The 26,245-nt window shown below is 43.8% G+C and overlaps 1 protein-coding gene and 1 long non-coding RNA gene across 5 annotated transcripts in view; one reads left to right on the top strand and one right to left on the bottom strand.

Annotated features, from left to right (window-relative positions):
• The window catches only part of RUNX1 (RUNX family transcription factor 1), a 262,810-nt gene that overhangs the window by 52,869 nt on the left and 183,696 nt on the right, over positions 1-26,245 (top strand). The window lies entirely within an intron of this gene.
• LOC117095743 lies at positions 1,463-22,770 on the bottom strand. The gene is made up of 4 exons (XR_004442158.1): positions 22,560-22,770; positions 16,207-16,337; positions 15,052-15,265; positions 1,463-1,869 (listed from the first exon to the last, which is right to left on the bottom strand). It is a non-coding gene; the product is annotated as an uncharacterized LOC117095743 (long non-coding RNA).

Here is a 26,245-nt window from a genome sequence, read left to right as displayed (position 1 = left end):
TTACTAGATGACTTACGGCAACACTTTCTATAACGAGGATGTCTCTAAAACCATCTTTTTTTCCACTTACAGTTTCAATAAGAGGAGATCAGTTATGAAATGAAGTAGGAGAGAACAATAGAGAGAGAGAGAGAAAAAAAAAGAGTTCAGCATTCCTGTTTAAGCTAGCTAATATTTTTTAAATGTCTACACTGTTCCAGGAACTCTGCTTTTTAGGCCAAAGATTCTGCCCTGGTCTTCATCCTCTCCACACCCCCAGCATCTCGTGGGCTGACACATCCACAGTGTTTGAGAAAGAGACACGAAAGGTCAGACACATGACACAGCAGGAACTCAGGAGGACGTCCCTGCCGCTTGCTCTCTTCTCATAGATCTCCCCCAGCCCCCAGTTCCCAGCCTCTGACCCCAGTCCCACCTTAATAATGTCCCTTTCTCTCTCTTTTCTTTCCTGTACCACTTTTCCCTCCATTTAACCCTCCTCCTCATCCCTTCTCAGGCAGAATTGTCACACCTGAGCTCTACAACTGAGCTGAACAATATATACAAAACTCAAGCCCGGTTTAGGCAGGCCTGACCCCTGGGATAGCTCAGGGCGGTGGTTCCTTGGGAGAATTCCTGCTTGATGAGATGGAAGGCCCAAGTCAATAGCCTCATGGTCCCTCCAAGTCTGAGAGTCTGTCATTCTACACACCTGTCCACAGGCTGCAGACATATAAAGGTAAATGTTCAGGTATTAGAAAATATTCAAAGAAATCTCAATGTTCAAAATTCTGGAAAGCAAGACTATGCTGAATGTGTGGTGGGGACATTCTAAAAGATAAAAATGATGAATACAAAAAGCCAAATATACAAAGAAACACGTACATATACATACACAGACACCTACACATGTACATTCCAAGAGACAGAGAAAATAAGACAGCATTAGTTCCTAAATAGCCTTTTCTGTAAATTCCGTGACAACAAAGGACAAGGAGTAAATTGCAGTATCTAAAGATTTAAATATCAGAATACCTACCAGAGGCCAGGCATGGTGGCTCACGCCTATAATCCCAGCACTTTGGGAGGCCAAGGCGGGTGAATGGCTTGATCTCAGGAGTTTGAGAACAGCTTGGGCAACATGGCGAAACCCTGTCTCTACAAAAAATACAAAAAGTAGCTGAACATGGTAGTGCACACCTGAAGTCACAGCTACTTGAGAGGCGGGTCACCTATGCCAGGAAGTCAAGGCTGCAGTGAGCTGTGATCACACCTCTGCACTCCAGCCTAGGTGACAGAGCGAGACCTTGTCTCAAAAAAAAAAAAAAAAAAAAAAAAAAGAATAGCTCCCAGAAAGTAACAACTTTTATTTCAAAGAGGTCAAGTCTCAACAGAGTTGTCATACTTTTTTTTTCAGTTAGGAAAAATGATGACTTTAATGCATTACTCATTTTATCACTTTTAATTTACCAAAACCAGTGAGAAATTGGGTTCCCAGCCCATGAAGTTCCACCCTTTGTGGTCAGAGCTGAAAGGGTCAGAGAGTCTGCTGGGAAGGGTGGAGCCTGATGTGTAGGACCCAGGGGGACACACTGGCCTCACAAGGTGGGGCCTCTGTGGCCACCAGCCATGCTTAGGAGCCAGTCACCACCCCCCAGTCCCCCAGCATGGCACAGCCTGCTTAGTATTCATTGCTGACTTCGGCTACCGGTCAAGTTTCCTTTCAGGCTTAAATGCCACGGGTGTCCGTGCGGGTCTGATTCATGTTCTCCTGGACTTCTTGCCACCCTGTTCACGGGCCGATCTGGAGCTCCAAGACACTTGCCTGCAATGGCGTTGCAGTTCCAGCCAGGAAAGCCAATTACTTGCTTCAGAAGTTGGCTGAAGTCTCTGAGGGTGTACGGGAACAGAAGTGCCCAGTCAGTATTTAGGCTGGAAGTTAATTCCTATTTTCTTAGGTCAGTCTACATCTATTGACCAATTTAACTACAACCACAAAAGTCTGTATATATGTGTATGAGTCTAACATACCAAAACCCTTCATTATGTCCTCATCAGTAGAAGAAGATAATAGATCATTTTGTTTTTATTTTTCTGTTTAATTTTCAATTTTTATGGAAACGTAGTAGGTGTATATGCACCTAGGCATATACGTGTGTAGTAGGTATATACGCATAGTAGGTGCACACCTGTGGAGCTGTGATCACACTGCTGCATTCCTATGCACCCACTGCACCTATACACATCTCGTGTATGGGGTACATGAGATGTTTTGATACAGGGATGCAATATACAATATATAATAACCACATCATGAAAAATGGGGTATTCATCCTCTCAGCATTTATTCTTTGTGTTATAAACAATCCAGTTATACTTTTAAATGTATCATTAAATTTTTATTGACTGGGTCACCCTGTTATGGTATCAAGTACCAGGTCTTACAGATGATTTCATTTTACGTAGTTTACACCCTGGGTAAATATTTTACCCTTCCTCCAGGTTTATAAAATGTCTTTGAAATTTTTTTTTAATTTTCTTTAAAAATATATGAATGGCAATGGTCAAAAAAAAAAAAAAAGTTCCATCTAGATGTTCTGGTACTGTTAAATGATCCAATGGCTGTCAAAACTTGCTCTGTGTTTACCATCACGACCTTTACTTTCTCCTTCTTCATTCACTAAGAGGGGCTGACCTTTCTTCTGTTGCTGACGGGGCTTTTGAGACAATTCCATTTGTTGCCAGCCGGCCCAGAGGGAACAACCCTTTCCCCAAAACCACTTGCTTGACTTCAAAGGATATGAAAAAATCCACTTTTAGGAAAATTAATGAGTGGAGAATCTCAGTGAGTGATGTGGAATAAATTAGAGCATTGCATTTATGCCAGGTCATTCACGCCACATTCCTCAGTCACATGCCCGTGTGTGTGTGTGTGTGCGCCTCTGTGTGTCTGTGTGTGTGCCTGTGTGTGTCTGTGTGTCTGTGTGTGTGTGCATGTGCTTGTGTGTGTCTGTGTGTGTGTACCTGTGTGTGTCTGTGTGTGTGCGTGTGTGCGTGTGTCTGTGTGCGTCTGTGTGTGTGCGTGTGTGCGTGTGTGTGTGCATGTGCCTGTGTGTGTCTGTGTGTGTGTACCTGTGTGTGTGTGTGCATGTGTGTGTGTGCGTGTGTGTGCACGTGGGTGTGTGGTGCGTGTGTGTGTCCGTGTGTGTGTGCGCGTGTGTGTGTGTAGGGACAAACAGACATTGTCCTCTGACTCTACTCTGGCTCCTATTAATGGTGTTTTACCTGAAAAGGCAAATCAAGTGGAAAGTCCCTGAGGTTCCTAGGAGCCCCTCTGGTAAAGTTTTGTTTGCCTCTAGAACTGCTTTTTTCTCTGAAATTGTTCTTTTCTTAAAATAATGATTTCTACCCTACATTTTACATTACCCCATCCCATAGCTACATCACTATGCTTGCATTTAAAATTATCCCTGACCAGGGGTGACATCGTTAAGGCATATAGATTAGATTGGAAAACTTGGCTTTCTGTTCTGGGAAGTTTAAAAAGCTTCTGAAATTGCCACGTCTTCCTCAAAGCAGCCACCCTAGAAGTACGGCAGAGGTGATGGCATCTGCCAGATACGAGGCATGTGAAGCGCCCAGCACCTTCCACAAGTGCTTCCCAAAGGCCCCAGATGCCCTTCCTGGCAGAGAAAGAGAGTGGTCCTTTCAGGGAACCGTCCGCCCTGCTGGCAGCTCTGCCTAGAGAACCGTCCAGTGGGAGTCTCCACTCCCCTCCCTGCTGAGGCCTGGGCGGGCTGCCTGCACAGTCATCCTCCTCATTGCTAGCCCTGACATGGAGAAACTGGACTTGGATGGGTCCCTCTGGCCACAAGGTAGCTGCTTTGCAAAGCCCTGCCAGGCCAGCTCGAGGACTGTCTGAGTCTGAGCTTGCTGGGCACTGCCTGGGCTGCCACGAAGGCGTTTGTGTGGATATGCGGTAGTGAACATGCCAAAGGGCATCGCCATCCCATTTGTTGGGCTTTTTTTTTTTTTTATTTGTAATGTTTAATCTTGTGAAAGAAACCTCATAATCTTCAGAGAGGGGAGTTTTTCTTTGTACCTTTTATCACTCTCTTACATCACCACTTGTTGATTGATTGAGAGATTCAAGGCTGGTCACCCCTAGAATGTTAATTCCTTGGAGACAGATTCCGGAACCAGTCTCACTGCCTACTCCATCCTCAGTGCCTAGAACAGTGCCTGACTCATGTTCACTTCAGGGATTCACTTTCTAAAAAGGGAGATTGAAGCCCCAGGTGACTGCCTCCTGCTTCCCCACGCCTGGCTGCTGGGAATGTGCCCCAGGCTCCTGGCTCGTGCTCCGGCACTGTGTACCTCCCAAAATGCCATCTCGTGAGAGGAACACGCTGGCCTGCCAGTGCAATGTGTGTGCCATCTGGGAGTCCCCCACTGCATCCACCACCGGGCAGAACTGCCAGGGAAGCAGGCCTGCTGGCTCTGTCCCCTGTCCTGGGAAGGGGCAGAAATGCCCAGGTCCCTGGAGACACCACCTGCTTCACTCTCCTGAGAGGGGGTGTGTTACTTTCCCGTGCTTGCCATAACACATTACTATAAACCGGGTGGCTGAAAACAACTGAAATTATTTTCACAGCTTTGGACGCCAGAAGTCCAAAATCAAGGTGTTGGCAGGACCTTGCTCCCTGTGAAGGCTCTAAGGGGGACATCCTTCCTTGCCTCTTTCTACCTTACGGCAGTTGCCAGCACTCCTTAGCTTCTGGGCTACATTAGTCCAGTCTCTGCCTCCAGCATCATATGAGGTCTTCCCTCTGTCCATTTTCTCTTCTTATAAGGGCATCAGTCATTAGATTTAGAGCCCACCCTAATCCAGGATAACCTTATCTTAACTAGCTACTTCTGCAAAAAAGCTATATCCAAATAAGGTCACAGTCTGAGGTTCTGTGTGGACATGAACTTTGGGGAACACTACGCAGCCCAGTTCAGACCATACGGACGTGGGAGCCGTTCCATTATCTACCACTTTTTAGCCATGTGACCTCAGGCAAGTCACATCACCGCTTTGTGCCTCTGCTTTTCCACCTGTAAAACAGAAATAACAGTCATCATCGTCATCATCATCATCGTAATCCCTGCTGGGAATGCTGCCGGGCATATAGTGACAGCTATGCAGTTTGGTCAGATAAAGTCAGTCAAGTGCCCGTAGCTGCTATGTAGAGGTAAACTGCATGGACAGCCATGTCATCAAGGACCCCGCTGGGGGTGACACAGAAGGGAACAGACTCACAGGGCCAGCCAGGTTGCGCAGGGCAGAGCACCCCCCCAGGCTGAGGAGGCCACGGTAGATGTGAATATTCTTTAACTAGGGGGATCTAGCCAAGGGAAGAGAGGACCAAGGGAATTTCGGGAGGAGGTAAAGGCATGTCCAAGGATCTAGGGGCAGGTAGGAGCCTGGCATGTTCAGAAAACCTGAAGCAGCTGGGATATAGCAAGAGAGGCAGGCAAGGTGGAACCACAGAGGCTGGACCCCGGTCTTCGCCAGCCCAGCAGTGAAGACAGTCCTCCAGCATTGCTGCTGGCTTTAGTGATCAATGATTCGTCAGCCCAGCAGTAGAGACAGGCCTCCAGCATTGCTCCTGGCTTTAGTGATCAATGATTCGCTAAACCCCTGGTTGGACAGAATGACCCAGCCTTCCCTTGAACGGTACGGCTCTCTGTGCAAATAAGTGAGTGACCTGTGGCATTCTCCTCATGAACAGAGTACAGATGTTTCTATGAAAAAGTTACTGAGCATTTGTCTGCTTTTATGGAAAACGTGTAGCGAAAATTTATTCCCCAGCCGCGCGTGGTGACTCACTCCTGTAATCCCAGCACTTTCGGAGGCTGAGGCAGGTGGGTCACCTGAGGCCAAGAGTTCCAGACCAGCCTGGCCAACATGGTAAACTCCGTCTCTACTAAAAATACAAAAATTAGCCAAGCATGGTGGCGGGCGCCTGTAATCCCAGCTACTCGGGAGGCTGAGGCAGGAGAATCGCTTGAACCCAGGAGGCGGAGCGAAACTCCATCTCAAAAAAAATATTACTCTCTGTGTCCCAATGTTGTATCTGTTCATGGAAGAGCCCCAGTTGTATGGGTGCACGTCTCTGTGGTTTACCATGTAACAGCAGCAGGAAAATGAAGCTCAACCTCTCAAAAGCTTTCAACTAAAGCCCTCCCTCTGATCCATCTTTTTTTTTTTTTTAAGTTCTAGGGTACATGTGCACAACGTGCAGGTTTGTTACATATGTATACGTGTTCCATATTGGTGTGCTGCACCCCTTAACTCGTCATTTACATTAGGTATATCTCCTAATGCTATCCCTGTCCCCTACCCCCTCCCCACAATGGGACCCAGTGTGTGATGCTCCCCTTCCTTGGTCCAAGTGATCAAGAACATGCGGTATTTGGTTTTCTGTTCTTGGGATAGTTTGCTGAGAATGATGGTTTCCAGTTGCATCCATGTCCCTACAAAGGACACGAACTCATCCTTTTTTATGGCTGCATGGTATTCCATGGTGTATGTATGCCACATTTTCTTGACAGACTGGATCCACCTTTTATGACCAGGCCTATTGCACTGGCTCATTTTTCCCCACTATGGCAAAGATCTGTCGCTGATTCTTTTTAGCACCAGGAATGTCACACAGTGGCACACGTGCAGCTCTGCCATTCTGGGGGTTCCTGCTCTTCCCTGGGGAAGCTTCCAGAAGAAACTGCCTTGTCTGCAAGTCTTCCATGGCTTGTAGGCTCCAGACCCTACTTGCATCACAAGCAAACTCATTGCTGAGATTCTCGTTTTAAAGAGCATCTTCCTATTTTGTCGCATCCGATGCCTCACTCAGCTGCATGAATATATCTGATGCTTACTGGTGGTCAGGGGTCTGTGAATGAAACTGACAGACAGAGACATTCAGGAGGGAAGCAGCTCAGTGCAGCAGCCGAGAGATAGAACCTTGCAGCCTCAAGTCAGTCCCTGTGCAGAAAAATGAACGATAGAGTCATAGAAGCTCAGAGTGGGAGGTGAGCCTTGTAATTGTGAAAACAGCTCACATTTACTGTGCATCCACCCCTGAACTAGAGATTCTATGTATGCCATTTCATTTCATCCTCCTTCCACCCTGTGAGCATCCTCCCGTCCCCAGCCCATGAGGAGACAGGTTAAATGGTTAAATGACTGGCTACTTGGAGCATAAGAGGTAATCCACCCTCTCCCCAGTGTACAGATGTGGCAGGTGAAGCCCGGGGAGTCTATAGGGCCTGCAGAAGGGAACAAAGCTTTGTAAGAGCTGGATCCCTGTGGTTTATCCTTTGTGCTACTGCTTATAGTGAGCTGAAGAGCTTTGGTCAAAACTCTTACTAGACATTTCAGCTTTTGCAGCACAAAGACATTTAAATTCTACCAGAACAAACACTCTTGTGGCCAGTTTTTCATAGTTTTTTTCAGAAGCTACTTTGGGTGGATTTGATGTATCAAAAGAGAAAGAATCATCCTCAGAACTTCCCAAGTAGACTAGGAGGAGAGAAACTGCTTTAATCAGGGACATGCCATGCCAGGCAGTTGCCCGAGGGAATGATTTCAGAAGCCTGGAAAAGACCCTGGCCTCCAAAAGTAACTTCCTCCCCGACACCTCCTAGCACAGCCTCATGCCTTTGACTTCAAGCTTAGGTAACCTCTGAGAACTCAGCTCTCATAGAAAGGTAAAACTATCAGTCATTTAAGCTGTAGTACAAACTAAGAAGCTACCCCAAGCAGAGTACAGAATGACAAAGATCAATATAAAGAGATCTGGGGCTGGGCACGGTGGCTCACACCTGTAATCCCAGCACTTTGGGAGGCAGAGACAGGCAGATCACCTGAGGCCAGGAGTTCAAGACCAGCCTGGCCAATATGGAGAAACCCTGTCTCTACTAAAAACACAAAAATTAGCTGGAGGTGGTGGCGGGCACCTGTAATCTCAGCTACTTGGGAGGTCGAGGCAGGAGAATCACTTAAACACAGAAGGCTAAGGTTGCAGCAAGCTGAGATCATGTGACTGCACTCCAGCCTGGTGACAGAGCGAGACTCTGTCGAAAAAAAAAGAGAGAGAGAGATCTGGGCCAGCCAAAGGCTGGATCTCTCCACTTTGCCTGAACCTGCACCTATTGGGATCATGTCAGTTCCCTTTGAGGATGTAGGGGCCTCAGAGCCTGGAAAGCCACACCCCTATTCTCCTGCCCACTATCAGCTACTGGATCAGAATCCACCAACTGTTGACACGTTCAGCCAGTTTCTCAAACATCCTCATGTTCAGGGTGTTCACTTAGGACAGGATTATGGGTGCTGGAGGAGACCATCCCAGTAATAATCATAATAAGTTGTTGCACACAGTGTCCGGATGTCAGGTGAGGGGATGAGTAGGGAAGAGCCAACCAAAGCCAGAAGCAACAGTAGAAATAGCAAGCTACTGTTCTCAGGGATGGCTTCATGGTAAAGGCAGCATCTCAGCAGGACCTAGGGCTAAGAATGAGTTTGGCAGACGGAGATGGGAAGGACAGTCGTACAGGAGCCGAGGCGAGTGCCCACAGCACAGTTTTTGAAAGTACTAGATGATGCTGCCGCACAGAGCCACAGCAGAACAGCAGGCTGGGCAGCTAAGCCCCTGCCATCCCCTTCCCTGGGATCTGCGCCGCCCTGGTCCTTCTGGGCTTATGTATGAGAGCATCCCCAGGAATGTTGATGAAACATGAGACTGGTGTCTCATGCCTGGTGTCCTCCAACGTGCAGCCATGCCAGTCTCTCTCGGCAACCATGTTTCCCCTGGCTGTGTCCACAAGTCCTTTGCAGATACAAGGGAAGAAGGACCATACTGACCCCAGGGACCCCAGGAGCTGGGCTTCTCTGATCTTCCTTGGCACCCCTCCTCTACCTTAGCTGGCACCCGATGTGGTGCAGGCAATAGGGATGTCTCGGGTGTTCTAAGCCGAGCCTTGGGGAGGGGTGCATACTGACTTGTCTACAATTATAGGATGTTAGAAATTTACAGAGTGAATTCACAAACAGCAACTCCTCTGAGCCCCACAGAATCCTGCAAGAGAAGAGAGGGGTGGTATGAATTGTCTCATTCTATAAATAAGAAGGCAAACTGAGGTTCTGAGAGTCTCCGTGACTTCAGGCCACCTGTGCCCTAGGGATGGGAGTCCTTCCTCAGCCTGGGTCTCTGGCATCACACAAGACTCTCCCCTCTGGAGCAAGTCTGCCCACAAAGGCAGAATTTTCCAGACCCTTCAAGAAATCTTGTATTTTGTTTTCTCTTTTCTAAGTGACATGGGATTCTGCCGAATTCCTGTTTCTGCAGAGAGCTGTAGCCTTTTCTCCTTTCCACATACTTTGGTGCTCTACGAGCTGGGATAAAATGCTCTTTTTTTCCCCTCTTTGGTTTTATGAGAATCTTTTTTAGCGATGTCAGACTTCAAAGGAAGCCTCCTAACCATAAAGATCTCAACCAGACTCACATTTGTGACTCTTTCTCATGCCCGCGTGAAAAGGACAGTGGTGCTAACACATGGCTTATCTCCCCCTTGACATTCAGCCTCCTTTAAGTGATTTTACAAAGCCCCCTCACTTTCTCTTTCGGGTCCTAAATTAGTATGTCAGGAATCAACAGCTGGCTTCTCAGCCAAGAAACTGAGCGCCTGGGGACTTCATTCGTCACTGCTGTCTGGAGCCCCGAAAATCTCGTGCTCCCTGGCTCGCGTCAGCAGCCCGCTCCCCTCAAATGTCTGGCTCTCCTCAGTAACCGGCTACATGCTCCTGTTCTTGCTAAGTCACTGAAACCCTGGCCACAAGGCGGACGAAGTGAGATTTAATTGAATCTTTCGGCAGTGATTCACAGAACAAAGCCTGACTGTCTGACCTGGAAACCACACAGTGGGGAGTTTAGAAACCCCGAGCGTAGTCAAAACAACGTTCCTCTTTCAGCCATTGACTGAAGTTCAAAGTAACAAAGCCGTAAGTCAGAACAAGCCATTGTCATGGCAAGGGCGGTGCAAGGAACACACTTACCTAGGTGTGCAGCCTTGTGGGGTGAGGCTTCCCTGGCCCGTCAATCATGTCCGTTCCATTGGGACTGGCTTCAGGGGCAATGTGGCCTCCTGGGAGAAACTTCCCAGCTGGGCAGTGAGCTCAGTGGTTGAGATTAGGAGACTGTGTTAGTTTCTTGTGGCTGCCATAACAAATTGCCATAAACTGGGTGGTTTAAAACAACAGAAATGTATTCTCTTACAGCTCGAGAGGCTAGAAATCCAAGATCAAGGTGTTGGCAGGGCTGAGCTCCCTCTGAGGGCTCTAGGAGAGGAGCCTTCCTTGCTTCCCCCAGTATCTGGTGACTCCCAGCAACCCTTGACATCCCTTGGGTCATCTTTGCATCACTCCTGTTTCTGCCTATGTCTTCACGCGGCATCTCTCTGTGTACCCCTGTGTGTCTTCTCCTCTTCTTACAAGGATGCTGATCATTGAATTTAACAGCCATCCTAATCTAGTATGACCTCATCTTAACGAATCACATTTGCATAAAACTGATTTCCTAAAAGCGTGACAGTCTCAGGTTCTAGGTAGATGTGGATGTTTGAGAGACACATAGGGACCATGGCTTATTTGCTAAATGCCACATATCTCTCCCTCCCTGCCCCCATCTTGTGGAGTTAGTTATTCCATCCTCAATTTTGAGACCTCCTCCACAGACTAATCTCTTGGTGCATGATGTTGAATCTTGACCTTTCAACTTTCAGGTCTGAGGAAAAAAACGGTGCCAGCCTTTGACATAGGACCCAGTGTGATTTGATGGAAAGAGCATTGAAAGTTAATGCAGGGCAGGCTGGAAGGTGGAACAGTGGACAGTATCCAGGGACATAAACGATCAACCAAAAGAGTCTGGGCCGGGTGCTGTGGTTCACACCTGCAATCCCAGCACTTTGGGAGGCTGAGGTAGGAGGATCCCTTGAGCCCAGGAGTTCAAGATCAGCCTGGGCAACATGGTGAAACCCATCTCCACAAAAAATACAAAAATTAGCCCAGTGTGGTGGTGCATGCCTGTAGTACCAGCTACTTGGGAGACTGAGGCAAGGAGGATCTCTGGAGCCTGGGAGGTTGAGGCTGCAGTGACCATGATCATGCCATTGTACTCCAGGTTGGGTGACAGACTGAGACCCTGTCTCAAAAAAAAAAAAAGAGTCCGGTCAGAGTTGTTGGTAGACTACCAGACACTTTCTCTAAAACCATTTGTTACACGGGATGCCACATCATTGGAGAAGGAAATGTTGGTGGCAGTGAAATGACTGTAATAATATATGATAATAAAATATGAGGGAATAAAATAGGTGTGTACCCCATTCATAACAGTCCCTGTCTGTCTGTGAGAAGGGAAGACAAATCCCACTGAGGAATATTAAAGAAATCCCCCATATGGTATCCCCAGAGGGCTCCACTCTAAACATTTGGAGTAGGGGTCAGTACAGGGGTTGGTGTGTGGTTGCCCTGGGACTGTTTTAATGCTCACCATGGGCTGAGAGCTTTCAGAGCAAAAATCATGTGATCTCCAAGATCTCACATTCTGGAATGTTCTTCCATTCACAGCTCCTATTCCTTCCCTGTCTAGTATCCCCACTCCTACAGACCGTATTTGCCATCTTCATGGTGACCCCAGATGCCTCTGGCTACCTCTGCTCTCCAAGCCAGTCAGCAAGCACCGCCCTGATGGGCCTGAACCCAAGACTGGGTCACTCCATTGAGGTCCTGCTGGCAGCCTACTACTCCCTGCTCCATCGTCCATTGCAAGAGACTGTGATTAGACCATAGGGAAGTGAAGGACCCTTCAATCTAATATCGATATTAAATTACTCTACCTTTCAATGGAGTTCTAAGGTCTTTACCTTCATTTATTAACTCAGGATGACCACTTACTTTCTCTGCTCTCGTTCTAAGTCTTCTAAGTAGTATTGGAATCACATAACTACTTTGACACAATTTTTTTCACCCTAACCTGTGCACTGAATACTCAATGTATCCATGCACAACCTCTTACCATGCTATATATTTTGGGGCTATTCCAAACCTGGCCTGGGCTGCCAGCCCTGACCCCAATACCATGCAGCCTGTCCTCTGCGAAAATCCTGTCACCCCTGTATTCCTGAGAAGAGAAATGAGTACTATGGAAAGTACCTGATCACTTCCTTCCTTCACATGACGAGGTCTGTCTGCATCTTCATGTGTCCTCTCTCTGATGCACATTGTATTTGCCCAACTACTTTGCAGAGATGTGCCACGTAACTGTATTCCTGCAGTCAAGCCCTCCAGCTTCCTTTAGAACTGTTCCATCAACCCGTCATTCCCTTCTTTTCCTTCCTGCACTTCTCTCCTCTCCACTCCTGGTCTCTCTCTACTGACTGGGCATTTCCCTTGTCTTAAAATACTCTTCTTTTTGACCCTGCTATTTCTGCAAGCCACCAACTTCTTTCTCTTCTTCCTTTTGCCACCACTTCCTCTGAAATAGTGAATCTCAAACCATTTTCCTTCACAGCACACCAGAGCTGTGGCTCTTGCAGTGGACTCCCCCACAGATACGTTATATGGAAGACTGTGTATAGTTCTAGAATTCTTCGTCATTCCTTCCTTTTTTTTTTTTTTTTTCTGCCGTCATATGGGACCTTCTGGTGCACAATGACATACTGAGATTGGCCACTTTGCTAACTGATCTGCTACTCTGGGGCCTATAGTCTAGACCACTTTATCCTCTAAGAACAAATCATCCATCCTTGGCCTTGTTTTTTCACACTGTGATGATTTCTTCTGTCATCTTATTGTCACTACTTTTTCCACATTTTTTTCCCCTGGCTACTCTGCGTTCTCTCTCACTCCAAATACATCCTAGACCCTGTCCTAGGCTCTCTTCTCTCTCTGGTCCACCTTGTCCCCTTTGTGAATCTGGCCTCTCTTGTCTTGAACACCATAGACCCATAACTGGCAACTCTAACCCTCCAGCTCAGCCCGTCTCTGGGTTCTGGCCTTATGTTCAATTGACTTCTGAACACATCCACTGGGGATGCCCCTCTGAGGAACCTTGAGGCAAATATGTCCCCAGTTGAATTAATCATCTTCTCAGATTTTCCAGCTCCCCTATTTCTGGCAGCAGCACCATTGGCCCCTGAGTCAGCAGGGCTAACCTTCAGAGTTCATGGTGATGACCCTACTCCACCCCCACACCAAACCACTAGCTAAATTCTAGCTACTCCACTCTGCTATTTCTGCAAGCAACCAACTTCATTCTCCTCTTCCTTTTGCCACCACTTCCTCTGAAACAGTGAGTCTCAAACCATTTCCCCCCACAACACACCAAAGAGTTATAGCTATTGCAATGGTCTCCTCCACAGATAAGTTTGATGGTAGACTGCGTGTAATTCTAGGATTCTTAGTAATCAAAACCCCTGCCCCAGGTAGCCAAGGATCAAGTTTGTTGTACTCCCAGCACACAAAAGAGATTGTCTTAGATAAGACACTAAAGAGATTGTATGTCATTACCATTTCATGTAATTACCATTTATTTGACGTTTAGAGCATGCTGTTAGATGTTGTGATAACCCAAGAATCAAAATGTTGATAATAACTTATCAAAAAGTGAAAGCTATGTAGTAGAGTAATAAATTTATTTTAGTATGATTAGTAGGAGTAGTAAATTTAAGTAACTTTTCTTCTACCCTCATTTGTAAGTCTTTTAAGAGTTCGAGAGAAATAAGAGCCATTGTCTCTGGAAAAAATGACTCATTCAGTAGTTTAGCTTAGCGCTTCCTATGATTCAATTGCCATTTGAGTTTCTAATGCTTAACCTCCCTAGAAGCTACAACAAAAAAACAAGACAGATGCCTGGAGTATTATTTGGTGGGTTCAATAAAGCCTTAATCCTCCAACATTTCTACCTCATGTACTTGCTGGTTAACAACACATTTAATGCCTTCTCCCTTTATAACCTACCGGACATCATAGATGAGAGAAAGAACTGGAGGATGAAGAACTAGGTGCCTGGAATGTTCCTAAAGATTCACTTGGGAAACAGCTTAATATAGTCTTAAACATTGTCTTAAAATGTTTGGCAACAGACGTGGCTTCAAATCTTGGTTCTACCACCTATCAGTTATAAGACCTTGAAGGATGGTTTAACTTCTGAGTTCATTTCCTATTTCAAAAGTAAAGATAGGCTGCGTGCAGTGGTTCATGCCTATAATCCCAGTACTTTGGGAGACCAAGGTGGGCAGATCACGAGGTCAGGATTTCAAGACTAGCCTGATCAACATGGTGAAACCCTGTGTCTACTAAAAATACAAAGATTAGCCCGGTGTGGTGGCAGGTGCCTGTAATCCCAGCTATTCAGGAGGCTGAGGCAGGAGAATCACTGGAACCTGGGTGGCGGAGGTTGTAGTAAGCCAAGATCACGCCACTGCACTCCAGCCTGGGTGACAGAGTGAGACTCCGCCTCAAAAAATAAAAAAAAGTAAAGATGATAATATCACAATTGTTAATCAGGCTATATTTTTTAAACATAAACAGAAAATTGACAACTAGGTATGCTAAGAGAAGAGCTGATGGTGGCTTTCACAACCTAAACTCTCTCTTCCTTCCCTTTCTTTCTCCCTCTCTCTTTCACTCACAAGCACACACACACGGGCACACAAACACACACACACACACACACCTTCTGACTTCATAATTGAGCCTTGGACTGACTCTGGGACCCTAGTAAGAGCTACCCCTTCATCAACAACAGTCTTTGTTTTACTTAATGAATGATGTAAATGGTAGTTCCCTGGGTAGCTTGGACTTAGAAGTCTATCCCTAGAAGAATTCTCTACACCTTGTATATGGCACAAGAGACTAAATCCTTGATAAGAAAGAGGGTAGCGATTTATAGTTATAACGATTTACAGAGATAAACACTGATATCCATATGATAAAGAAAAGGCAGGAAATGGACAAAGGCATTTAGTGACCTGCGGATGAAATGAACTGCCTTCTGTCTGCATGGCTCCTCCAGCATTGGAATGCACTCGCGAACTGGCATTGCGCACTTCTGTCTCACTTTCCAGCTGCATTTTTAGCAGCTGTTCTGAGACTCGCCCTTGCAGGCTTTTGTCAGAGCATCAGCCGCATATAAAGAAGAGTGATTTGTTGAGGGGGACTCCTGGCTGCACTGATGGCAATGACCTACAGATACAAAAAGACCGGTCTCAGTACCATTTTGTAGCTAAGGAAACAGATGCAGTCATTGTGAAACTTCAAGCCATATTATTATATTGAAAAGAGACAAAAAAAAAAAAATAGGTCATCACTGGGTGTTTTGGAACATTTGAATAATCAAGCTAAATGGATTAACTATCAAGTAACATCTTCTTTGAAAAATCAGTTACCAATATAGCAGGAAATAATATTATTCTGAATTCCATGCCTCATATGGATCCAAATATTTGTAAATCTAGTCATTATTAAGTCCATAAATAATACTTTTTTTTTGGACTTTCAAATAAATTTTCCAGGAGAAAGTGAAATCCATTCCTGGGTGAGCTTAAGTTGATCCATGCAAAATCTATCCCTTGGCACCAGGCTTCTAGAATAGGTCCAGGGACTCCATATTTTTATTTGCTCAATATTTCTTATTTGAAGGGAAGCTTGAATAGTACAGCTACAGATTTCCACATCTAATTTTCACCAAAATTCAGATGAGTATTGCCATGCCTTACTTATCCTAAACAATAACAAATTTGTCATTCTGTTACCAGCAGAATTAAGTGTGTGGCCCATGTTTCCATGGTTGGAACAAGGACTCCAAGAGGAAGCATCTATTTTTCTCACGTCAGATTGGTATGGAAGTGAAGGACTTCAAAACAAACTCCCCAAGAAATGCTATTAAAGCCACTTCCTCATGTTTAGACCCTCAGCTGTTGTGGATCTTAGGAGGGACCCTTCCACAAACTTGTCTTCTCCTTTGAGATTTTAGCCTCTTAATAATTTTAAGTCAACCATCCATAGCTGACAGTTTTGCTGATAAAGTACCTTTATAATGACAGACTTGGTGTTTAAATTTCCACCTACGTCTTCTCTAAGTTGGTGACCTAATTGTAGCTGATGCTTCCAGTAGAAATACTCACTTGGTAACCTCAAGCTATTTCTGGGCACAGCTGAAATAAAGCGAATTGCTTTTTAAGCTGATGATTCCAGGTTCTGTATCTTATTTTCCATTTCTCCTTGTCCATTTTTCCATGTAAGTTTTATCTGCTACCTATAAACCATGAAAAACAAATTATTCCATTCAAATCTTTGGAAACGGCTGCTCCCTGGCACACAATCACAGTGTCTGATCGTTTTTCTGGTTTTGAATTTCTGGAAGGGAAATCCTCCTCATGAGGAGACTTCACTTTCCATCAGTCATGGGGAAAACTGTTTCCCTCGGGATAGCGGAGGTCATTTTAATAGAGAAAACTCAGCAGAAATGAAAATCCAAGCAACTGATTTTTAAGTCATGTCTCTTTGTTCAGTGATGTTGGTCCTCATTCTGCCTGTGAGATGGGAATAAAGAGAGATTTCGGGAAAAGTGTGAGGCCAAACATGGGTACTATTGAGTACCACCCTCATAATTTGAAGCAAGGACCAACTCCTCCTGTCTTCACAGGCAGAATCCCCCATCCCCAGGCTATGTAGGGCCTGATAAATGTGGGGTGACCCATGCTGGCCTGGCTGATGCCCACTGGCCTGTGTTGGTGAGTACATTGTGTGGTCTCTTCCTTGGTGTGATTTTCCCTGGGTACTTGCAAGATGCCTTATTTAGAAAGAAAACAGCAAGGCTAATGGTTTCACAGAACTTCATCCACTGTTTATATGAAGAGACTGAGACTCAGAGGGGCTCCACAGCCTGCTCTCCAGTGACAAAGCCAAGACCAAAGTAATAACAGCAGATCCTTATATAACACTTGCTGTCAAGCCAGGTACTTAGACATAAGCACTTTATGTATATTGACTCATTTAATCCTTCCACCAACCTGCAGGATAGGTGTCGTTCAATCCCATTTTACAGCAAGTAGCTTGCTTTGGGCCATGCACTAGCAGGGGCAGAGCTGTGCTCTGGGGCAGGTGACCTGGCTCTGGAGCCCACTGAGCTGAACCCAGCACCCTCTGCCTGGCGGAGCCAGCTCTCTTGCCTCTTGGTCCTACCCTCTGTTCTCTGCTAGGTTGCTTTGGGACCAAGGGGAGAAAAAAACTTGTTAATGAAAACGGAGCCCAACATTTCAATGCTGGTGTTTTTTATACTACTATGAACGTCATCAGAGTGCTATCTAATGCACTTACAAACAGATATGACTTTAAACCAGATGTGAAATAGACTTGCCAGATAATATATAGACATGTCTGTAAGCAAAACATTGAGCAAAAGGTACCTCGCTGGTAACAACCATTCAGAAGGAAAGGCTATCACAAAATGATTAATACAGTCCTCCCCAGCCAGAAAGGCTAAATAACAGTCTGGTGGTTTTCGTTAGCATTTGTTTGTGAAGGTCTGCCTGAATGAGACTGGAAGTCCCTCCAAAACACATATGTGCCTATGTAATTCTCTTGTAGAGCACCTGATAAAATACCTATGGAAAGATTTTTTTAAATAAATATTGTTTGATGGCAGTTATAGAGAGTCCTTGGCATTGATCTCTGAGTAGCCAACCTATGCAAAAAAAAAAAAAGCATTGGTTGTAAAGACTATGACTTATAAGAAAGAATTATAAGGGTTTATAGCATATAAAGCTTGAGGCATGTCTTGGAGCATATATCTATGAACAAAACCAAATCCAGAAAGAATCTCTCTTATTGCAGGGCCTGTGGGTCACAGATGCTGTTCCAGAACCCAGGCATGGGAATATATGCAGCAACCTCCAGACTTGACAGTTCCCAATCAGCTGTGCTTGGCTGGGGCCTTCAGGGCTCAGAGCTGGGGGCGAGAATGGAAATTACAAGAGATCTTTACTCTCTCCAACTCAAGGGACAATGGTCTGTCTCCTAAGAGCCTACCTGGCCCAGGATGGGCAAAGATGCCCGTGTGTGTGTGTGGTGTGTGTGTGTGTATTTTGTCTGAGAAGTCTGGCAAGGGAGAGACCCCAAGGTCACCTGAAAATCTCTCTGCATCCAGGTGGCTTAGGAAAACATGCCTCAATATCAGAAAAATAAGCTTTCCAGTAGGCAGAGGTTTAAACAATACAACAGCCCACAGTGTATCAGTAGAACTGGCAGAAACAGCAGACTATCCCTCAATTACCCTCTACAGCTGTTCATAAATATTGGTATTTCCTTGCCTTGATCTGGCTCACAAAATGAGCAGCAAATGTTGAAAAGTTTAGTGCTTTTTAACCAGGAAACACACAACTATGAAATATGTGAAGCTGTGGTAGACAAGTTTTAAAAAAACAAGAACTTTCCGATAAAGTAATGGTCTCTTAGTGACATCTTGTTATTCCAGTAAAAATAGATCCCCGAACTTTGACAGTATATTTTTCCTTCTGGAAAAGTACAAATAATAACACATCAAAATTATGCTTTTTGTCACATACCTGAGGACAGTAAAAAGGGAAGGAAAGTTTATTTATTTTTTATTTGTAAAACAACATTTCCATTCATTTACTCCACAAGGACCACTTATTTTTGAGTTCTGTAGAAAATTAACCTAGAATGAGCACCCTCATACATATCAACAGTAAGTAAGTCATCATGGCAGAATTTTTTACAGATTTCTCATTGGTCAAAAAATACTGTTTATGGGCCCAGCACGGTAGCTCTCGCCTGTAATTCCAGCACTTTGGGAGGCCAAGACGGGCGAATCACAAGGTCAGGAGATCAAGACCATCCTGGCTAACACGGTGAAACCCCCTCTCTACTGAAGAACACAAAAAATTAGCCGGGCATGGTGGCGGCACCTGTAGTCCCAGCTACTCGGGAAGCTGAGGCAGGAGAATGGCGTGAACCCAGGAGGCGGAGCTTGCAGTGAGCCAAGATCGCACCACTGCTCTCCAGCCTGGGCGACAGAGCGAGACTCCGTCTCAAAAAAAAAGTTGACCGGGCGCGGTGGCTCAAGCCTGTAATCCCAGCACTTTGGGAGGCCGAGACGGGCGGATCATGAGGTCAGGAGATCGAGACCATCCTGGCTAACACGGTGAAACCCCGTCTCTACTAAAAAATACAAAAAACTAGCCGGGCGATTTGGCGGGCGCCTGTAGTCCCAGCTACTCGGGAGGCTGAGGCAGGAGAATGGCGTAAACCCAAGAGGCGGAGCTTGCAGTGAGCTGAGATCCGGCCACTGCAGTCCAGCCTGGGCGCGAGACTCCATCTCAAAAAAAAAAAAAAAAGTTACTGTTTATTCGAAAGACATTGGACATTTTACACATTACCTCATGAACCCATGGTGAAAACTGTGAAGTAGATGGAATCACAGTTACGTTCCTTACATAGTTATGGGTCACACCAGAAGGATGTTGGAAGAAAGACGGAGACAGCTTTTTGGCCTCTCTAGCGACATTCTCCTTTCAGGTTTATGGCCAAGTCATTCCAGTGTGTTTCTAAGCTCCAAACATCTTTGTAGAAGCAACTTCCAAAAGTATGTGTGAAGTCACACATAATCCAGTCTGGATCAAATACCTGACTGTCCCCACTTCCATGTGTATGTGTTGTAATGACAGTTTAAAGTATGTTTTGGGATTGAAATCCTATCCTTCTCTCTGCAAAAGCAGGCAGTAATAGATTTAAAATGATGAACCATCAAATTACAGTTTTGACTGTTATGATGGAGTCTTGGAGTGATTTGACCAAATAGAAACTTTAGAATATTGTCAAACTGCTTGGTACCTAAATCCATAGCCCAAGTTCGATGAATCAAGATAACCCTCATGGGGTAGTCTTCCAGAGCTTGTAAAAGGAATACGTTTTCTCCTCTGAATGGAAGATCATTGAAAAATAACAGCACTCCACCAATGATTATTATATTGGCTCAAAATTCCATTCTTGAGAAGGATGAGCAATTGATCTTTGGACACAGTGGGGAATTCAACACCATGTAGACTACTCTTCATTTTCAAATGTTTCTTTCCTTTTTAAAGACAAAATTGATCATTTTGATTGATTAAACAGAAATTCACACAATAGCCATAGTCAGTAAAACAACAACAAAACACAACCTTACATGCTCAACTACTCTAATTTATTACATTATACAGAGATTTCTCCAAAGAATATCCATTGACTTGGTGAAGACAAATATGTTCACAGCTATTACTTAACGGAAGGAACGTTTCCCCGTGTAAGTGAGGTAATTTGGATAGCAAGAGTAAACTCAAGGCTTCAGAGGCATATTATATTGATGTTCCCCCTCATACTTCCACCTCCAGCATTTTTAACTTTTCTACCGATATCACCTAGCAGAATGCATGGCAAAAAATAAAGGCAGATTATTTTACAGGAAACACTGGTAGCCTAAGGGACGTATAATAACCAACACGTAACTGATCGTGATGCTCTAGCAATATTGTTTTCCCCAGTAGTTCTCTAGGTTCTCTGTTTGATTTTTGAATCAAATCGTTCATGTAGCCTATCAGTTGTCAACCTATTTGGCCAGGAGATTGTATCCGTCCTCCCTTCTGTGATGCAGACTTCACCAGACATTAGAGAGCTTCCAGGGTGTTCATCAAAATGTCATGGCAAAGCAAGTTTGGGTCTACACCATGCATTCCCAATGGGAGCAATATTGCACCCAAGGGGATGAAAATTAGTACTCAGGGATAGAAAAAGTGTTAGACATTATAATGGCTTGTGGACCTCCAAAGCTCAATCCTCCTGGAAAAAATATTATTCCTTAGTATTTTGTTTCCCTCATTAGGGGGAATTTAAATTTAATTTCGTTTTTCCTCCTGGAAGGATAGTGATCATGCCAAAAGGAGCCCATATATTTGAAGAAATTTTTCAGTATGAGAGAGTAGCCAGTTGATGATATACTCATGCGAGACATATGCTAATAAATACTGACTTCAAAATTTAAGCAAGGGCTTTGTATTAACCTGTAATCTCAACTACATCTCTCACTGAACTTGAACTGTGTGAAAATGATTAGCTTTACTTCTGTGATTTTTTTCTTTTTTCTTTTTTTTTTTTTTTTTGCTGCAGAGGCCAATTAATGTATTTTTTTTCAATCTCCCTCCAAATTTCCGATAAGGCACAAGTAATTTTCAGAGTTAAACTCTGGCTTTCACCTATATTTTGTCCTGATTTTGTGAATCCTGACTCAAAAATATTCGATAGCATTCTTCGGCAGATAAAACACAACTCGATTGGCCATGAAACCAAGACCTTCCATAATTTAGTCTAAATCCATCTTTCCAAAACTACTTTCCTTAACTCTGTTTTATTAACTCTTCACTCCAACAAATAATCCTGTCTCTTTTATGTTTTCACCCACCCTGTCTCCCCTCCAAAACTGTTTCCGTCCCCCACCAGCTACACACCCAACTGCTCTTCTGTGTCACGAATGTCACTGTTTTTACAAAGATTTTTGCAATTGCTACCCTCTCCACCCCTCCTTCCCTAGCTAGAAGCTACCTCTCCCCTCTTCTAAACCCACACAGCTCACCATTTGGACAACTTTTAGGATGTTTAGCACTTTCCACCACACACCATTGTTTTAAGTACAGTCATCCCCCGGTATCATGAGGTATTAGTTTCAGGACCCTTGTAGAACACCAACATCTTCAGATGCTCAAGTCTCTTTTCTAAAATGGTGTAGTATTTGCATATAACATATGCACATCCTCCTAGATTACTTATAATACATAACATAATGTAAATGCTATGTAAATAGTTGTTATACTGTATTGTTTAGGGAAGAAAGACAGGAAAAAGGTCTGCACATGTTCAGTACAGACAACCATCCGTATATACAGATCTATATAGAGAGAGATCCACAGTTGGTTAAATCCATAGAAGCAGAGCAGAGTTTCTTTATGAAGCCAAATATGTATCTTCATAATGCCCAGAAGGCAGAACTTCGGTCTGATTTGTAGGTAATGAGGTCTAATGAAAATAGCTAGGGAAAAGACCCTGGGGGAAAATCTTTTCCTCCACCACTTACTAGCTGGCTCTGCCTAGTATTACACTTGCTTGCTTTCTCTTTTAGCATATGGGCAATTTATCCAATCACTCTGAGCCTAGTTTCCACATCTATAAAATATGGTGAGAACTTAAAAAGTTAAATTTTCTAGCACATAGTAGATATTTAAAGCATGTTAAATAAATTCATGCCATTATAACGTTGGAGTCTGTTACTTAAAATGTTTTCCTCAAAAGTCTCAATGGCTGACTTGCAAAAAAACAGATTTGTTAATGGATCTGTTAAAATAAACAAGAGCAAAATAGCCTTTGCTATTTTTGTATAGTGTTAATCATTCTGTTCCTTAAAGAAAAGTCCCAGGGAACTACTTACTGTGGGGAGGGCCCTTTCTAGAAGGAGTGCCGGCAGAGAGCAGGAGGAGCAGGAGTTGGCCTTCACAAAGCTGGTGCTGTCTTCATCTGCACCACATTTCATTTTATTCATTTTGTGCCCCTCATCTGAACCCTCAGTTTCAGGTTTGGGAAACAGAACCGAATGGAACATGAAACGTAAAACAAGATCCAGGCAAACACAGTGAGCTCTCTCTGGCTTCAAGTCAAAACTTGGCTGAACCACAAAGCTTCACCTGGTTTTGAGTAAAAACCACACTGAACCACCTTTTTTTTTTTTCATGGTTTCGGTTTGCAAATGGGGTTTCATGCAAAGCTTGCCCTCGTTTCCGTAGAGTTCCCTGGCAGAGCATGGGCAAGTCTTCAGCTAATATGGACTCTGCCCCGTCAACACCCCTGGCCAGCCTGTGTGGAGGTGACTGATGCTTACTTACTGTTCAGACCTCAGAAGGCCTGGGTGTTGAGCAATCTTGCTCGTGTGATGATTAAGACGACAGAAAACTATCAGGCACATCAAGAAGAAGTACAATCAATTAGTTTCCCTCTTTGCACTTGGCTTTTGCAAAAACAGAGAAGAAAATTTTTGAAAAGCAGTGAATTTATGAAGGGGCAGGAGGAGCATTGCCTAAAACTCTATCTATGTGTGGAGGCAAAGAGATCTGAAACAATTCTTTGGATAATCCAGGCCAAAATTCTGATTCATCAGAAATGTTGAGATAATAAAGGCAAAGTGGGCTAGAAGAGTGCACTTGTGGAAGTTATGAAAAGAAGCTCAATTTTCTCCTCACTGGCTAAATGCAGACAAAGCCATGATATCAGCGATGCATTTCTCTCTGGAGATTTGTAGTGGATTTGGTGTCATTCGTGTGCTATGCTGGCAATAGTAGAAAGGATTAAAGTGTTCCTTAGAAGCTAACAGTGTCAGATGAGACATTTGCCCTGGGTAGTGATGACATCCCTGAGGGAACGAGGTCTAACATAAAGGGTCTCCAAGCTGAGTTTTCTATGACATGAAGGGAGGTTTATGTTGTTTTCTTGGTAAATTAAACTAGTACTTGGGATTTACAAGCGGATTTATAGGAGGATTGTAATGATGAATGCATGAAGAGGGGATTGAATCTGTGATAAAACATTTATTATATCAATACACGCAAAGTTTGGAAAACTATAAGAGAAAATAAATGGCCTGTTAAAAATCACTTATATATGTGTAGTATCATAAAATTCACATACAAAAAATTCCCACACATGATGACACTGGATCCGGGTCCTGAAAAGTATCTGTCATGTCCAGTCCAGGTCAGGAAGCCAGTGTGTTCCAGGGATTTGACCTTCCCTCGTTCTTCTCCATTCACAGACAAAAATTTGTCCTCGGCATGATAACTGTGTAGCAAGGGAGACAATCAAATACACCAAACACTACAATATAACAACATCACAGGCACCATAGTGGGACTATCTTTTAGAGATATGAAGAGCCTGAGTAAAAGATTCCTACATCTGCCTCCTCTCTTTGTGCATATAAGCATGCAGGACTGAAAACCAGGAGATAGTCTCTAAGAGACAGATGGAGGGAGAAAGAGCCTTAGTACCTATCTCTAGTGAGCTGGGAAATCCATTCAAGTGATTCGTTTGGAATATATTGGTTTTGAGGATTCCATGAAATACACAACAAGAGCTCTCAGGCTTCTCTAGCAATGTCAGTCCAGAATTCCAGGGAAATAGTTCTGAGCTGGAGACATGGATTTAGGAGTCACTAATGTAAAAATAATAGATGAATGATCTCACCCAGAGCAAGATGTTGAGGGAGAAAAGTCAAAGGGAGCATCAGGCTCTCTGCAACCCATAGGTCCTGTTGCATGCAACTGGACAACAGGGGATTATTAGAAAATAAGATGTCTGCTAAATGATGCCTGCTGTATGGAAGGCTGCACGCCACCAACCTCATCCTTTGTAGAGTTAATCCATGCAAAGCCCCAAAGCACTTTGTCATTTAAATAGAAAGTCTAGTCTCTCTAAACCTAACATTTCAACACCTGTTTACACAAAAGATCTATCGAGAGAAATGTTTTATTGGATGATAAGATTCACAACAGAATTCTATGAAATAGCAAATGTCTTTAGTGATGGTAACGTATGATTCATTTGACAAAGCACAAAGCAAAAATCACATTTATCCATACTTTTTAGGAACATGAGTTTGCTTTTGGTAATTTTCGTTTGTTTGCTATATAGGGCAATGTATATTATAAATTTCTTTAGGTAGATAATGAGCAAGTGGACACATGAGGCAAGAGATATAAATAGTTTTACTTCCAGAGGTTATTTGTCATGAAAACTAGTAAAACTTGTATTTATTTAATTACCATAGAATTGGAAAATGTTTTGCCATAGAATATTGATATGCAGGCAGAAACCAAATGGACATCTCCCTAGATGAAAAGTATGAATTCAAAGCCCCCAGTGGTCAATGTTGGGCTCCTTAGTTCAATATTTTAGGAGTGATCTGAAAGTCACAGCAGGGCAGGCAGTGACATTTCCAGTTTTTCTAGTAAAAATGAGCTTATCCAGGTGCCGTATAAATGGAATGAACTACAGAAAGATTTAGGTAGTGGATATAAAAATGCCATATAAACTTAAAAGTTGGCCTGTTAATGTGTTTAAGAGAAAGTATTCTAAACTATATTTTTTAAATGATGGTCTCTAAGAGATCAGTTGTAACCCTGCAAAGGGTCATTAAAATCGTGCCTGAGATCGCTCCTCCAGTGAAGACATCAATGCAATTCACTGCTTCATCAGGGTAGGCCACAGAAATCCTTTATTAGGCCCCGGTCAACCACACAACATGTTGTTGTGCTTGTTCTGTAAAATATGTGGTGCTTGAGGTTTGATTGTTGCAATTCATGGGCTCCAAAGAAGCCTTTCTGTCCCCTCTGAGCTGCCGGTGTTTACCTCCCTATCTCTCGCACTCTCGTGGGAACCTGTGCCCTACCTTCTGGTGTAGTTAGGCCTGTATTCCCTCCTTCACTTCAGTGAAGGCTAGATATGCACCTTTCCTTCTTTGACAAAGACCTTGTTCATAGTATGTACACCATACATAATGAATGATGGAAGGATGGGTGGATAGGATAGATGGTGGTTGGATGGATGGATGGATGGATGGGTGGATGGATGGATGGATGGATGGATGGATGGAAGGATGGATGATAAAAATTTTAAATGTATCTAGAAGGTGATAAAAGTGATCAAGATAATAAAGTACCTTCTTAAGATAAAGAAAAGAATTATCATTCTTTACAGCGATTATAAGGGAGAATTAATATTAACAAAATTCTCAATGTTTGGCCTTTCCCAGGATTCTCCTTATCAATCTATTATTTAGAAATCAATTAAGGGAAGTTAAGAAATTTTAAGTTACATGCTGTATCTTTTAAGATCAGAGTCTTCATTGGCAGCTACTGTGTGTCCTCATAAAATCTTCTTTGATAAGAAAAGAACTGATCTAACACTTTATTTCTTCATAGCTCTAGGATCCTAATACTAATAAGTCAATTCAAACTGTAGATAACCACAGCATAGTATACCTAATCCCAGGCATTTTGGACACATTCTTCGACCTCTCTGAGCCTCAGTTACTTCATGGGCATAGCTGAAATTAATATATAATAC

Source organism: Trachypithecus francoisi, unplaced genomic scaffold (assembly GCF_009764315.1).
Source record: "Trachypithecus francoisi isolate TF-2019V2 unplaced genomic scaffold, Tfra_2.0 Lachesis_group14, whole genome shotgun sequence".
NCBI lineage: Eukaryota > Metazoa > Chordata > Mammalia > Primates > Cercopithecidae > Trachypithecus > Trachypithecus francoisi.
The sequence above is the reverse complement of the archived record's forward strand: the minus strand, read 5'-3'. Positions and strand labels throughout refer to the sequence as shown.